Raw genomic sequence first — 14626 nt, 5'->3', positions numbered from 1 at the left:
CTCCGAAAGTATCGCGGAGATCCATCGCACGTGTTAGATTTCAGCACTGTCCAATTGGACAAGGATCTGTTATATGAGGAGGAGCCGGTGGCTATTCTAGACCGGCAGGTTCGACAGTTGAGGTCGAAGAGTTTTTCTTCGGGGCATGTTCAGTGGAGAGGTCAGCCTCCTGAGGCATCGACCTGGGAGTCCGAGTCCGATATGCGGAGCTGTTATCCTCATTTATTTCCCGACTCAGGTACTTCTTTCTTTTGTCCGTTCGAGGACGAACGATTGTTTTAGAGGTGGAGAATGTGACAACCCAAAGGGGCATAACCGTAGTTCTTCCTTGTTCCGCGCTTCCGAGGCCTTGAAAACCTCACTTTTAGTTGCCTTGATTTGCGTGCGCAGTTCGGGCGCATAGTCGGAAAGTTTTTATGTTAGAATATGTGAATTATGTGAAAACAATTTGATGGATTTTGATATTAATATGCATAATGTTGACTTCGGTAAACATTTTGGGTAACAGACCCGGACCTGTGATTCGACCGTCCCGGAGGGTCCGTAGAAAAATATGGGACTTGGGCGTGTGCCCGGAATCAAATTCCGAGGTCCCAAGCCCGAGAAATGAATTTTTGAAAGAAATTGTTTTCTGAAATTTGATATGAAAATTTGAAATGAAAAGGAGTTAGAAAATATAGGTATCGGGCTCGTATTTTGGTTCCGACGCCCGGTACAAGTCTTAAATATGTGTTAAGCACTATCTGTAAAGTTTGGCTAAAAACGGACGTCATATGACGTGTTTCGGACTAAAAATGGAGAATTTGAGTTATGAAAGTTGAAGAAAGAAAATCATGTGTTTGAGGCTTGATCCTATGTATATGATGTTATTTTGGCGATTTGATCGCACGAGTAAGTCCGTAAGATATTTTTAAGGTTGTGTGCATGTTTGGTTTGGAGCCCCGAGGGCTCGGGTGAGTTTTGAATGGGGCCCGGGAGGTCTTGGACTTAAGAAAATGCAGGTTCAGGTGTTGCAGACACCAGCGCGGCCGCGATGCCTTTCTGTGCGGTCCGCGTGGCTGAGGGCTAAGGTTTCAGGTTAACCAGCACGGCCGCGTACCAAAACAGTGTGGTCTGCGCTGTAAGGGTTCAGAGAAGCCCCAATTTTTCCCCCACTCGGCGCGGCCGCAACACATTTTTGTGCGGTCCGCGCCAGGTCCTCAGAAAAGTATACAACTTCGGAAAATCTCAGTCATTTTTCACTTTTCAAAAACCCAAAACCTAAGAGGCGATTTTTCAAACAACTTTTCTTCTACAAAACAATTGGTAAGTGATTTCTAACTTAATTTCTTTATCCCTTAACATCTTTTAACATAATTTCAACTTCAAATCAAAGATTTTCAGGGGTGAAATTGGGTGTTTTGGGTAGAACCTAGGTTTTCTAAAAATTGAGAAGTTGGACCTCAATTTGGGGTTCGATTTCAAAACAAATTATATATTTGGATTCATGGGGGAATGGGTAACCGGGTTTTGGTCCGAACTTCGAATTTCAACCACGTGGGTCCGGGGGTGTTTTTGACATTTTTGGGGAAAACCTTGTAAGAATTATTTTCATGCATTGGGAGTGATTCATTTAGTAATTATTAATGTGATTAAGCAACTTATGACTAGATTCGAGCGGATTGGTGGTGGAATCAAGAGGTAAAGCTATACTAGAAGCGTGAGTTGAGTTTGGAGCATTTGAGGTAAGTGCTTGTTCTAACTTCGGCTTGAGGGAATAGGATTAGGATGTTATCTGCTACTTGCTAATGTGGAGTACGGTGTATAGGTATGGTGACAGTTATCTATGCACCGGAGTCTAGCATGACCGTGAGTCTTAATTGCTTTTAATTCGAATAACGTGACACAATCTCCTTGTTTATTTGATGAGTTTCATATAATGTGAACGGTTGAGGTAAAATTGTGATTGGTGTACTTTTGGAGCGTTAGCTCGAACATGAATGTGTTAGTTGAGGAAGAATGGATTTAAAAAGAGAATGTGTTGTGATTACTCCCTTGCCGGGATGTGTAGACCGATATATATACTCTCCCTTGTCGGGATATTTTGGGCTGTTAGTTGTACCCTTGCCGGGTTAGAGTGATATGTTGTTGATTTCCCCTAATGGGACTCTCCTTACAAAATCAGATGTTTCGAATTATATTATTGGATCGTGTGGCACGACGTCTACGTATATATGATATTATGGGATCGTGTGGCATGCCGTCCACTTATATATGATATTATGGGATCGTGTGGCACGCCGTCCACTTATATATGATATTATGGGATCGTGTGGCACGCCGTCCACTTATATATGATATTATGGGATCGTGTGACACGCCGTCCACTATAAATATATATATATATCTTGGAAACCGGAATTTCTTCTGTTTATTTCCGATATTTTATCTTTAGCTGTTACTCCCCGATAGCATGTTCCCCTCCCAGCTTTACTTGGTATTATTTTGTTATTGTTTTCTTGCACTCGTTAGATATATCTGTGCAGGTTACTTGTGGTAGGTCCTGTCTAGCCTCGTCACTACTTCGCCGGGGTTAGGCCGGGCACTTACCAGCACATGAGGTCGGTTGTGCTGATGCTACACTCTGTGCATTTTTGTGCACAGATCAGGGAGCAGCTTACGGCCCGCAGCAGTAGGACTTCTGGGAGCTATCTTCAGTCCAGGGACTCTCGAGGTAGCCTAGCTGGCGTTCGCAGGCCGAAGTCCCTTTCCATGTTTTTTTTCGTTTGTTTATCTTGTATCAGACAAACATGATGTATTTTCCTTTCAGACATTGATTGTAGTATTCTGTAGTAGTCCGTGAGCTAGTGACACCAGCCTCTGGGTAGTATTTTGGTTTAAACTTCCGCATTTTTTTTTTTTGATTATTAGTTGTTTTTAATTTGAAGTCTTCCGCCTAAATTTTGTCTCGTTTATTTTATTGTTGGAAGAAAGTAGGAAAAGTGTTGTATACATTCGGCTTGTCTAGCTCCGATAGTAGGCGCCATTATGACACCCGATAGTGAAAATCCGGGTCGTGACAATTAGACTCGTATATATGAGAAATAGCTTTAGGTTTTCTCATGTACAATGGTAATTTTAGTTATGATGATCACACCGTCATTTTCCTTCTTAGAAGTTTGAATATAATATTGGGGCTTTGCAAATAATGCATTTGGTCTTATGGACGTGTCCTGTTTTATTTTTAATTTAATTAGTGGTTAAAATTATTCTCGAGCCAGTTTCGACACATATTGCTAGTAATATTTTTACACTGTATTGCTAGTAATTTTTTTACACTGTATCGATACAGGTTAAAATTTTAATTTACACTATATTGCTAGTAATATTTTTTATTTTATGTATATTTACTTTATATTGACACCCCTTTATTTTATGGTGTATTTAAGTTCTTATATTTTGATACCCTTTAATGAAAATTCTTGCTCCAATACTGATTGTAATATGACTTCGAATTAACACTATCTCCAATTAACTAATTTTACAAATAAAATAAAATATTTTCTTACTATAATATTATCTTGTTAATAAACAGGTGAAGTTAAATTTTGTGTGTACCTACCTAATTGTTTCACGTAAATGGTATAAATAAATAAAGTAGTTTGTTATCTTTTATTTAATTATTTATATATGTTTGTTTTTCCTCGTCAACTCCAGCAACTTCCCAGTATGAAAGCAAGACCATTAGCCATAGGACTTCAAATGACACCGGCACCGGCAGTCGCCGGTTGACTAAGTATGATACCGTACAACTTTGTACAGTCATCGAATCTCTCTAAATCTTGTCCAATAAGTAGCACCGCCCCTTATCTTAACTTTGTACTTGAGACTTGAGAGTGATGTCAAAGTCGCTAGAGCCAAGCAAATGTTAGTTAAACTATACCATAAAATAGTAGTATTCTTTTTTTAATAATTATGATTTCAATTGATTTCACACGATACCTGTTATTTTCACCATCACAACTCACAAATACCGGATAACTCTATTTGTTAAGGTTTATATAAATGAGAAAAAATCATCAAGTACTTTTTTATTTTTTATGGGATTTAAATCTGCAATCTCGTAATTCTCTTTATACTTCATTAATTACTAAGCTACAGTCTTTAAGTTACCATTATCCCTTTTTTTTTTTATCTTTCTGTAAGAACATTTCAAAAGATAATCACCGAATAGATAATTGATCAAAGGCAGATGAATAATAATTTGAACCGTAATTTCATGATTTTTAAATATAATTCCATTATAGTTATTCCTGCGTTCCAACTATGTGAAAAGTAATGAAGATTTTTGAACTTAGTGTTTGCTTTTTTACCCATTACTCACTCTATGTTGGTAATTTTTATTAATGATTGGTAATGCAAAGTTAAAGATTTTTTGTGGATTCATTTTCTTTTGTTACTCAAATAAGTAAATATAGGACCCATGATTTTTGATGATCGTTTAATCCGTTATACTCAAAATAGTGTTGCATATTGATTTATGTCTTTGAATGATCATTTTATTGCTGAACCTAGAGATGCTAAAATTCTATGAGCATATTTTTCATCAAAAAATAATGTGCCTAGTGATATGTATAATTATATTTCTATATCTATATCAGTTCATTCTCATGTCGGGTCTTTTTATTTTGTATTACTGGTATACACATGAAAATGAACTAAGAAGGACGAAATAATGTAGAATTAAAGCTAGCTTTGGTCCTGCCTTTATCATTACTTTCTTGGCTGAGAATTTTAATATTAATATTTTGAATGATGAATTAGCGTTTTTGTACATAATAGAAAAAGACCCATACGATTTGTGATGAAGCAATGAGGCTAATATATACTAATTTTTGGAAAGAAGTCATTAAAGATGAATTAGATTCTGTAGTTTCTAATCATACTTGGAACTTGTTTGATTGCCTAAAGGCTGTAAACTCATATGTAGCAAGTAATTATTGTAATGACACGGCCGGTTATTTTGAGAGTTAGAGCCCCAATCCTCTATTAGCTGCTTCCCTCGTACCTATTTCTGCTATTGTGACATGCCGAAAAGATTCGTTTTGGTTTTTGAAGTGTTTTGGGACACTTAATCCCTAAATAGAGATTTAAGCTTTAAGATTTGGACCAGAGTCGGAACAATATGAAACCGGCTCCGGAATGAAATTCTATCAATTCTGTTAGCTCCGTTGGGTAATTTTGAGCTTAGGTGTGTGCCCGAATTGTATTTTTGAGGCCCGTAGCTCATTTAGGCTTGAAATAGCGAAAGTCGAATTTTTGGAGTTTTGGGCCGGTAATGGAATTTTTTATATCGGGGTCGGAACCCGATTCCGAAAGTTGAAATAGGTCAGTGGTGTGGAATATGACTTGTGTGCAAAATTTGGGGTTAATAAAACGTGGTTTGGTTGGTTTCGGCATCGGTTGTCGAATTTAAAAGTTTTATGTTTTTTAAGTTTGAATCCGGGGATGATTTGTATTTTTAGCGTTGTTTGATGTGGTTAGAGGGCTCGATTAAGTTCGTATAGTGTTTTAGGATTGGTTGGTATGTTTGGTTGAGGCCCCGGAGGACTCGGGTTGATTTCGGGTGGTTAACGGACTAGTTTTTGGACTTGGAAGGTTGCAGAAATTTGCTGGTGTTCTGTTGCTGGGTTTCTCTTATGCGATCGCGTAAGAGGAGACACGATCGCGTAGGTTTGTTTGAGGGACAGTGGCAATTTTCCCTATGCATTCGCGGGTGAATGGATATGATCGCATATGTTGGTCAGGCTGTGCATCGCGAACGCATGGGGTAGGCCGCATTCGCGAAAAGGAACTGAAACAGCAGTGGAGCTTAAGTGAGTGTTCAATGTGATCGCGCGAGGGCAAACGCGATCACGTAGAAGTGAGTAGTCAGTGGTTCGCAATCTCTTGTGTGTTGACGCGTTCGTGTAGTATATTTTTGAACGGATTGAAATTTTGTTCTACGCGATCACATGCGTTGTTCCGCGATCGCCTAGTGTGAGCACCTAGGCAGATATAAACATTTCAAAAATGAGGGTTTGACCATTTTTATCAAAACTTGAGTTTGGGAGCTCGAATTTGGACGAGATTTTGAGATATTTTAAGAGACATCGATTGGGTAACGATTCTACACTTGATTTTGTATATATCTCACTAATCTATCATTAATTTTATCATTTAATTTCGGATTTGGGGTGAAATTTAGAGAAAATTTGAGAAAAGTTCTTAGGCCAAAAATTGGGGATTTGATCGAGATTTTGGTATCGGTTTTGAGCAAATTTGGTATGGTTAGACTCGTCAATGAATGGGTATTCATATTTTATGACTTTTACCCGATTCCGAGATGCGGGCCTGGGGAAGCTTTTAGGTGTTTTTCTAATTTCTTGCCTTAACTTTGATTTCGTTAGCAAGATTAGTTTCTTGTAGCTATATTTATATTATATAATTAGTTTTGGCTAGAATTGGGCCATCCGGAGACGGATATTCGTGGAAGAGCATTATTACGGATTGATTTGAGCTTAGTTCGAGGTAAGTGGCTTGCCTAACCTTGTGTGGAGGAGCTCCCCTTAGGATTTGGCACTGTTTGATATATGAGCATCGTGTACGTGAGGTGACGAGTACGTACGCGGGATATTTGTTATAAAACTCCATTTTTCACTAAGTCATAACTTGTTTTCTCCTTGTTTGAACTACACTAGTATATGTGACTATCTTGTGTAGATTAGAAAAGTATGCCTACGTGTTTTAACTGCATATTTGAACTATGTGCATGTTTAGTGAAATTACCTGTTTTCTTTGATGTGAACTTAGTCTAAACCATAGGTTTCCTTTCTGTAACTGTTGTTTATATTGGTTGAGCTGCATATTTACTTTGGGACTACGGAACGATATTCTGAAAGATCCCCAGAACTGCATATTTATTTTGGGACTACGGAACGGTATTCCGGGAGATCCCCATGCATATTTACATTTGGGACTACGAGACGGTATTCCGGGAGATCCCCCTGTTGCTATTATTGTGTTCTGAGCTATTGGCTTCCATTGAGTTCTATTCCTGTTAGATTTTCGTATTTATTTTACTGCAATATTTCTTTGTCTTATTTTATTATATTTATACCAGTAGGGCCCTGACCTGATCTTGTCACTACTCGACCGAGGTTAGTCTTGTCACTTATTAGGTACTGTTGTGGTGTACTCATGCCCTTTCCTACACATATTTTTCGTGTGCAAATCTAGGTTCATCGCACCAGCCTCATCACTAGTTGCAGTCGTTGTTGCTTGTTGGAGACTTCAAGGTACATCTGCCCGCGCTCGCAGATCCTCGGAGTCACCCTCTATCCCCCTATGTTCATTTCGTTTTCTTTCTGTAGAGATGATGTATAGAACATTTAAAATATCTTAGTAGCTTGTGACTTGCGAGTTACGGGTTTTGGGTATTATTCGATACATTTCTGAAGGGATAATTGTATATGCCGAGTGGCATTTAGTTGCTTATTAGATAATTGCACTGTCAGTAGTTAATGTTCATGCTTTTGTTTTATTTCCGTAATGTGTTAGGCTTACCTAGTCGTAGAGACTAGGTGTCGTCACGACAGTTCATGGAGGGAGAAATTGGATCGTGACAAGTTGGTATCAGAGCCCTAGGTTCATAGGAGTCGTGAGTCACAACCCGATTTATTAGAGTCTCGTGAATCGGTATGGAGACGTCTGTATTTATCTTCAGGAGGCTATAGAGCTGTTAGGAAAATTCCACTTCATTTGATTCCTTGTCATGCGAGATTATTGACTTCAAACTTCTAAACTTCTGTCTTATATTCTTTTACAAATGGTGAGGACACCTGCTACTGGAGATGACCAGGCACATGTGCCCCCTGCTAGAGCCGCTAGAGGCCAGGGCCAGGGTAGAGGCCGAGGACGCCCACGTGGTGCAACCAGATCACCCAAGCGAGCTGCTAAAAAGGAGCCACCGGCAGCTCCGGTCGGAGCACAGGCACCTTATACGCCTACTACTACTACTCCAGCTTTTCAGGAGACCCTTGCACAGTTCATGAGCATGTACATCACCCTAGCTCAGGCAGAGTTGATCCCCCTTGCTGCAGCTATATCTCAAGCCGAGGGAGGAGCACAGACTCCTGCCGCCCGTACCCTAGAGCAGGGTTCAAGTTGATTAGATTTCAGAGGTTATACCGGTACCACCTGTAGCCCCAGTTTAGCCCGAGGGTAGGGCAGTAGCTTCAGAGGAGGAGCAATGTAGGCTTGAGAGGTATAAGAAGTACGACCCTCCTACATTCAGTAGTCTAGAATCAGAGGATGCTCCGGGATTTTTGGAGGAGTGTCATCTTATCCTCCGCACTATGGGCATAGCAGAGTCTAGTAGAGTTTTTTTCACTACCTTCCAGCTTTGAGGGGCAGCCTATCAGTGGTGGAGTACTTATGAGTTGGACAGTCCGGCTGATGCAGCTTCCCTTACATAAACTCAGTTCTTGGACATGTTTTTGAGAGCGTGTCCCTCAGAGCCTTAGGGACGCATGGCGCGCGAAGTTTGAGTAGTTGCCCCAGGGTACTATGACTGTTTTAGAGTATGCCATCTATTTCAGTGACTTGGCTAGACATGCACGGGCGTTGGTTTCTATAGTTCGAGAGAGGGTTTGTCGGTTTATTGAGGGCATGCTTGCTCGGGATAGGGAGGAGAAAGAGGCCAAGAGGTCTCGAGAGTCGGGCTATTATTCTGGTGCCCGTGCCCCAGCTGTAGTTCGTCATGGTAGGGGTTATGTGAGTCACCCCGTTCATTCAGCTCTTCCTGTAGCTAGTGGTATTCCAGCTCCTCCTAGACCTCATGAGCCTTATTATGCACCTCCAATATCTAGCGTGCCTCCTGTACGGGGTGCTATCAGCGGTAAGTCCGGCAGACCTAGCCCGAGCTAGTGATAACCGCCATGTCCTCCCAGAGGCTTGTTTTGAGTGTGTAGACACTCGTCATATAGTGAGGGATTTCCCCAGACTTAGGAGGGATGCACCTCCACAGACTTCTCAGCCACATCGTGCTCCACCAGGTCCTCTAGCTATGATTACAGCACCAGCTGCCACCCCACCTGCTCAGCCAGCTCAAAGTGGAGGTCAGGGAGGTAGAGGTCTCCCTAGAAGGGGAGGCGAGGCCAGATACTATGCCTTCCTGCTCGTACAGAGGTTGTTGCTTCCGATTCTGTCATTATAGGTATTGATCCGGTCTGTCATAGAGATGCATCGGTTCTATTCGATCCAGGCCCCACTTACTCTTATGTATCATCTTATTTTTCCCTGCATTTGGGCGTATCTCGGGATTCTTTGAGTTCTTCTATTTATGTGTCTACTCCTGTGGGAGATTCCCTTTTTGTGGACCGCATTTATCGGTCGTGTTTGATTACTCTCAACATGGTAGATTTTGATGTTATCTTGGGCATGGACTGGCTGTCGCCCTATTATGCCATTCTTGATTGTCATGCCAAGAACATGATGCTAGCTATGCCAGGTTTACCGCGATTAGAGTGGAGGGGGTACCTTAGATTACACTCCCAATAGAGTTATTTCATCTCTTAAAAGCTCAACAAATGGTTGAGAAGGGGTGCAACGCATATCTAGCCTATGTGAGAGATGTCAGTATTGATACCCCTACAGTTGATTTAGTCCCAGCAGTGAGGGATTTCCCTGATGTGTTTCCAGCTGATCTTCTAGGCATGCCACCCGATAGAGACATTGATTTTGGCATTCATTTATTGCCGGGCACTCAACCTATCTCTATTCCTCCTTATCGTATGGCCCCTCCTGAGTTGAAGGAGTTGAAGGAACAATTATAGGAATTGCTTGATAACGGCTTCATTCGGCCCAATGTGTCATCTTGGGGTGCTCCTATCTTGTTTGTGAAGAAAAAGGATAGTTCTATGCATATGTGCATTGATTATTTCCAGTTGAACAAAGTTACAGTAAAGAACTAGTATATTTTGCCGCGTATTGATGACCTATTTGATCAGTTACAGGTTGCCACAGTGTTTTCCAAGATTGATTTGCATTCAGGTTATCATCATTTGAAGATTTGGGAGCCATATATCCCGAAGACTGCTTTCAGGACTCGGTATGGTCATTACGAGTTCCTTGTTATGTCATTTGGGCTGACCAATGCCCCAACAACATTTATGCATTTGATGCATAGTGTATTTCGGCCTTATCTTGAGTCGTTCTTCATTGTCTTTATTGATGACATTTTGGTGTACTTCCGGAGTCGGGAAGTTCATGAGCGGCACTTGAGGGATGTGCTCCAAACCTTGAGAGAAAAGAAATTGTATGCAAAGTTTTCAAAATGTGAGTTCTGGTTAGATTCCGTGGCATTCTTGGGTCATGTGATATCGAGTGAAGGGATCAAGGTGTATCCGAAGAAAGTGGAAGTAGTGTAGAGTTGGCCTAGACCATCCTCAGCTACAGAGACCCGGAGTTTTCTTGGTTTGGCGGGTTATTACCATTGATTTTTTTAGGGATTCTCATCTATTGCAACACATATGACCAGGTTGACCCAGAAGGGTGCTCTGTTCAGGTGGATGGAAGAGTGTGAGGAGAGCTTTCAAAAGCTCAAGTCATCTTTGACTTCAGCCCCAGTATTAGTATTGCCTTCAGGTTCGGGGTCTTGTATAGTTTATTGTGATGCGTCACGAGTTGGACTCGGCGCAGTGTTGATGCAAGACTGTAGGGTGATTGCCTATGCATCCATACATCTGAAGGTGCATGAAAAGAACTATCCTGTCCACGGCCTTGAGTTAGCTATTGTTGTTCATTCCTTGAAGATTTGGAGGCACTATTTGTACGGTGTCCCTTGTGTGATCTACACTGATCATCAGAGTTTTTAGTATCTGTTCAAGCAGAAGGATCTTAATTTACGTCAGAGGAGGTCATTAGAGCTGCTTAAGGATTATGATATCACCATTTTTACCACTGGGGGAAGGCCAATGTGGTGGCCGATTCTTTGTGTCGCCGAGCAGAGAGTTTGGGAAGTTTAGCTTATCTACCAGTAGTAGAGAGGCCCATGGCGTTGGATGTTCAGGCCTAGCCAGCCAGTTTGTGAGTTTGGATATTTTTAGCCTAGTCGAGTATTGGCTTGTGTGGTCTCTCGGTCTTCTCTTTATGATCGTATCAGGGAGTGTCAGTATGATGACCCTCATCTGCTTGTCCTGAAGGACACGGTCCAGCACGGTAATGCCAAGGAGGTCACTATTAGGGATGATGGTGCATTGAAGATGCAGGGTAGGCTATGTTTGCCTAATGTAGATGGTCTGCGTGAGTTGATTTTTCAGGATTCTCACAGATCACTGTACTCTATTCATCCGATTGCCGCGAAGATGTATCAGGACTTGAGGCAGCATTATTGGTGGCGTAGGATGAAGAAGGACATGGTGGAGTATGTGGATCGATGTCTAAATTGCCAGCAGGTGAAGTATGAGCATCAACGACCAAGTGTGTTGCTTCAGAGGTTAGAGATTTCGGGGTAGAAATGGACGCGGATCACTATGGATTTCGTTGTTAGACTCCCACGAACTCTGCAGAAGTTTGATGCAGTTTGGGTAATTGTGGATAGACTGACCAAGTCAGCTCATTTCCTTCATATGATGACTACCTATTCTTTCAAGCAGCTGGCTCGAGTTTATATCTGTAAGATTGTCAGACTTCATGGCGTGCCATTATCTATCATCTCTGACCGGGGTATGTTGTTTACATCCCGGTTCTAGGGAGCCATATAGCATGAGTTGGGTACTCGGGTAGAGTTGAGCACAACATTTCACCCTCAGACGGATGGATAGTCCGAGCACACTATTCAGATTCTTGAGGATATGCTCCGTGTATTTGTGATGGAGTTTGGGGGTTCTTGGGTTCAGTTCCTGACCCTTGCGAAGTTTTCCGACAACAACAGATATCAGTCCAGCATTCAGATAGCACCATATGAGGCTCTGTATGGTAGGCGTTGTCGGTCCCCAGTAGGTCGATTCAAGCCGGGCGAGGCTAGATTATTGGGTACGGACTTGGTTCATGATGCCTTGGAGAAAGTGAAGATAATTCAGGATAGATTTCACACAACCCAGTCCAAACAAAAGAGTTATGTGGACCGGAAGGTTCGCGATATAGCATTCATGGTCAGAGAGCAGGTCTTGATACGGGTTTCACCTATGAAAGGCATTATGAGGTTTGGAAAGAAAGGCAAGCTGAGCCAAAGGTTTATTGGTCTTTTTGAGGTGTTGCAGCGAGTTGGGGAGGTTGCTTATGAGCTTTCCTTGCCTCCTAGTCTAGTAGGAGTTCATCCGATATTTCATGTTTCTATGCTCTGGAAGTATCATGGTTATCCATCTCACGTGTTGGATTTCAGTTCAGTCCAGTTGGACAAGGATTTATCATATGTTGAGGGGCCAGTGGCTATTGCGGACAAGCAGGTTCGAAAGATGAGGTCAAAGAGCATTGCATTAGTGAAGGTTCAGTGGCAGGATCAGCCGATCGAGGAGGCGACTTGGGAGACCGAGCAGGATATGTGCAGACATTACACTCATTTTTCACCACTTTAGGTATGTCTCTATACTCGTTCGAGGACGAACGATTGTTTTAAGAGGGGGATGATGTAACGGCCCGGTCGGTCGTTTTGAGAGTTAGAGCCTCGATCCCCTATTAACTGCTTCTTCCATACCTATTTCTGCTATTGTGACTTGCCGGGAGGATTCGTTTTGGTTTTTGAAGTGTTTTGGGACACTTAGTCCCTAAATGGAGATTTAAGCTTTAAGATTTGGACCATAGTCGGAACAGTATGAAGACAATTCCTGAATGGAATTCCGTCGATTTTGTTAGCTCCGTTAGGTGATTTTGGGCTTAGGGAGTGTCCAGATTGTGTTTTTGAGGTCCGTAGCTCATTTAGGCTTGAAATGATGAAAGTCGAATTTTTGGAGTTGTGGGCCGGTAGTGGAATTTTTTATATCGGGGTCTGTAGTGCGTAATATGACTTGTATGCAAAATTTGGGGTCAATCGGACGTGGTTTGGTTGCTTTCGGCATCAGTTGTCGAATTTGGAGGTTTCAAGTTCTTTAATTTTGAATCGGAGGATGAATTATATTTTTAGCATTGTTTGATATGGTTTAAGGGCTCGGCTAAGTTCGTATAGTGTTTTAGGATTGGTTGGCATTTTTGTTGAGTCTCCGGAGGCCTCGGGTTGATTTCGGGTGGTTAACGGACTAGTTTTTGGACTTGGAAGGTTGTAGAAATTTCCTGGTGTTCAGTTGCTGGTTTTCTCTTATGCGATCGCGTAGGAGAAGACACGATCGCGTAGGTTTGTTTGAGGGCAGTGGAAATTTACCCTATACGTTCGCGAGTGAAGGGATGCGATCACATATGTTGGTCATGATGTGCATCGCGAACGCTTGGGCCAGGCCGCGTTCGCGAAGAGGAATTGAAACAGCAGTGGAGTTTAAGTGAGTGTTCAATGCAGTCACGCGAGGGCAAACATGATCGCATAGAGGTGAGTAGTCAGTGGTTCTCGATCGCTTGTGTGTTGACGCGTTCGCGTAGTATATTTTTAAACGGGTTGGAATTTTGTTCTACGCGATTGCATGCCTTGTTCCGCGATCACCTAGTGTGAGCACCTGGACAGATATAAACATTTCAAAAATGAGGGTTTGGCCATTTTTATCAAAGCTTGAGTTTGGGAGCTCGGTTTTGGACGAGAGTTTGAGGGATTTTTAGAGACATCGATTGGTTAACAATTCTACACTTGATTTTGGTTATATCCCACTAATCTATCATTAATTTTATCATTTAATTTCGGATTTGGGGTGAAATTTTGGAAAACATTTGAGAAAGGTTCTTAAACCGAAATTTGGGGATTTGATCGAGATTTTGGTATCGGATTTGAGTTAGTATGGTATGGTTAGACTCGTAAGTGAATGAATGTTCATATTTTGTGACTTTTATCTGATTCCAAGATGTGGTCCCGGGGAGGCTTTTTGGGTGTTTTTCTAATTTCTTGCCTTAACTTTGATTCTGTTAGCTAGATTAGTTTCTTGTAGCTATATTTATCTTATATAATTGGTTTTGGCTAGATTAGGGCTATCCGGAGTCAGATATTCGTGGAAAGAGCATTATTACGGATTGATTTGAGATTGGTTCGAGGTAAGTGACTTGCCTAACCTTGTGTGGGGAACTCCCCTTAGGATTTGGTATTGTTTGATATATGAGCACCGACATGAGGTGACGAGTACGTACACGGGCTATTTCTTGTAAAACTCTATTTTTCACTACGTCATAACCTGTTTTCTCCTTGTTTGAACTATACTAGCATATATGACTATCTTGTTTAGATTAAAAAAGCATGCCTACGTGTTTTAACTACCTATTTGAACTATGTGCATGTTTAGTGAAATTACCTATTTTTTTTATGTGATCTTAGTCGAAACCATAGGTTTCCTTTCTGTAACTGCTATTTATATTGGTTGAGCTGCATATTTACTTTGGGACTAGGAAACTGTATTCCGGGAGATCCCCCTGCATATTTATGTTTGGGACTACGGGACAGTATCTCTGGAGATCCCCCTGTTGCTATTACTGTGTT

The sequence above is a fragment of the Nicotiana sylvestris genome, chromosome 3 (assembly GCF_000393655.2).
Source record: "Nicotiana sylvestris chromosome 3, ASM39365v2, whole genome shotgun sequence".
Lineage (NCBI taxonomy): Eukaryota > Viridiplantae > Streptophyta > Magnoliopsida > Solanales > Solanaceae > Nicotiana > Nicotiana sylvestris.
Note: the sequence above shows the minus strand (reverse complement) of the source record.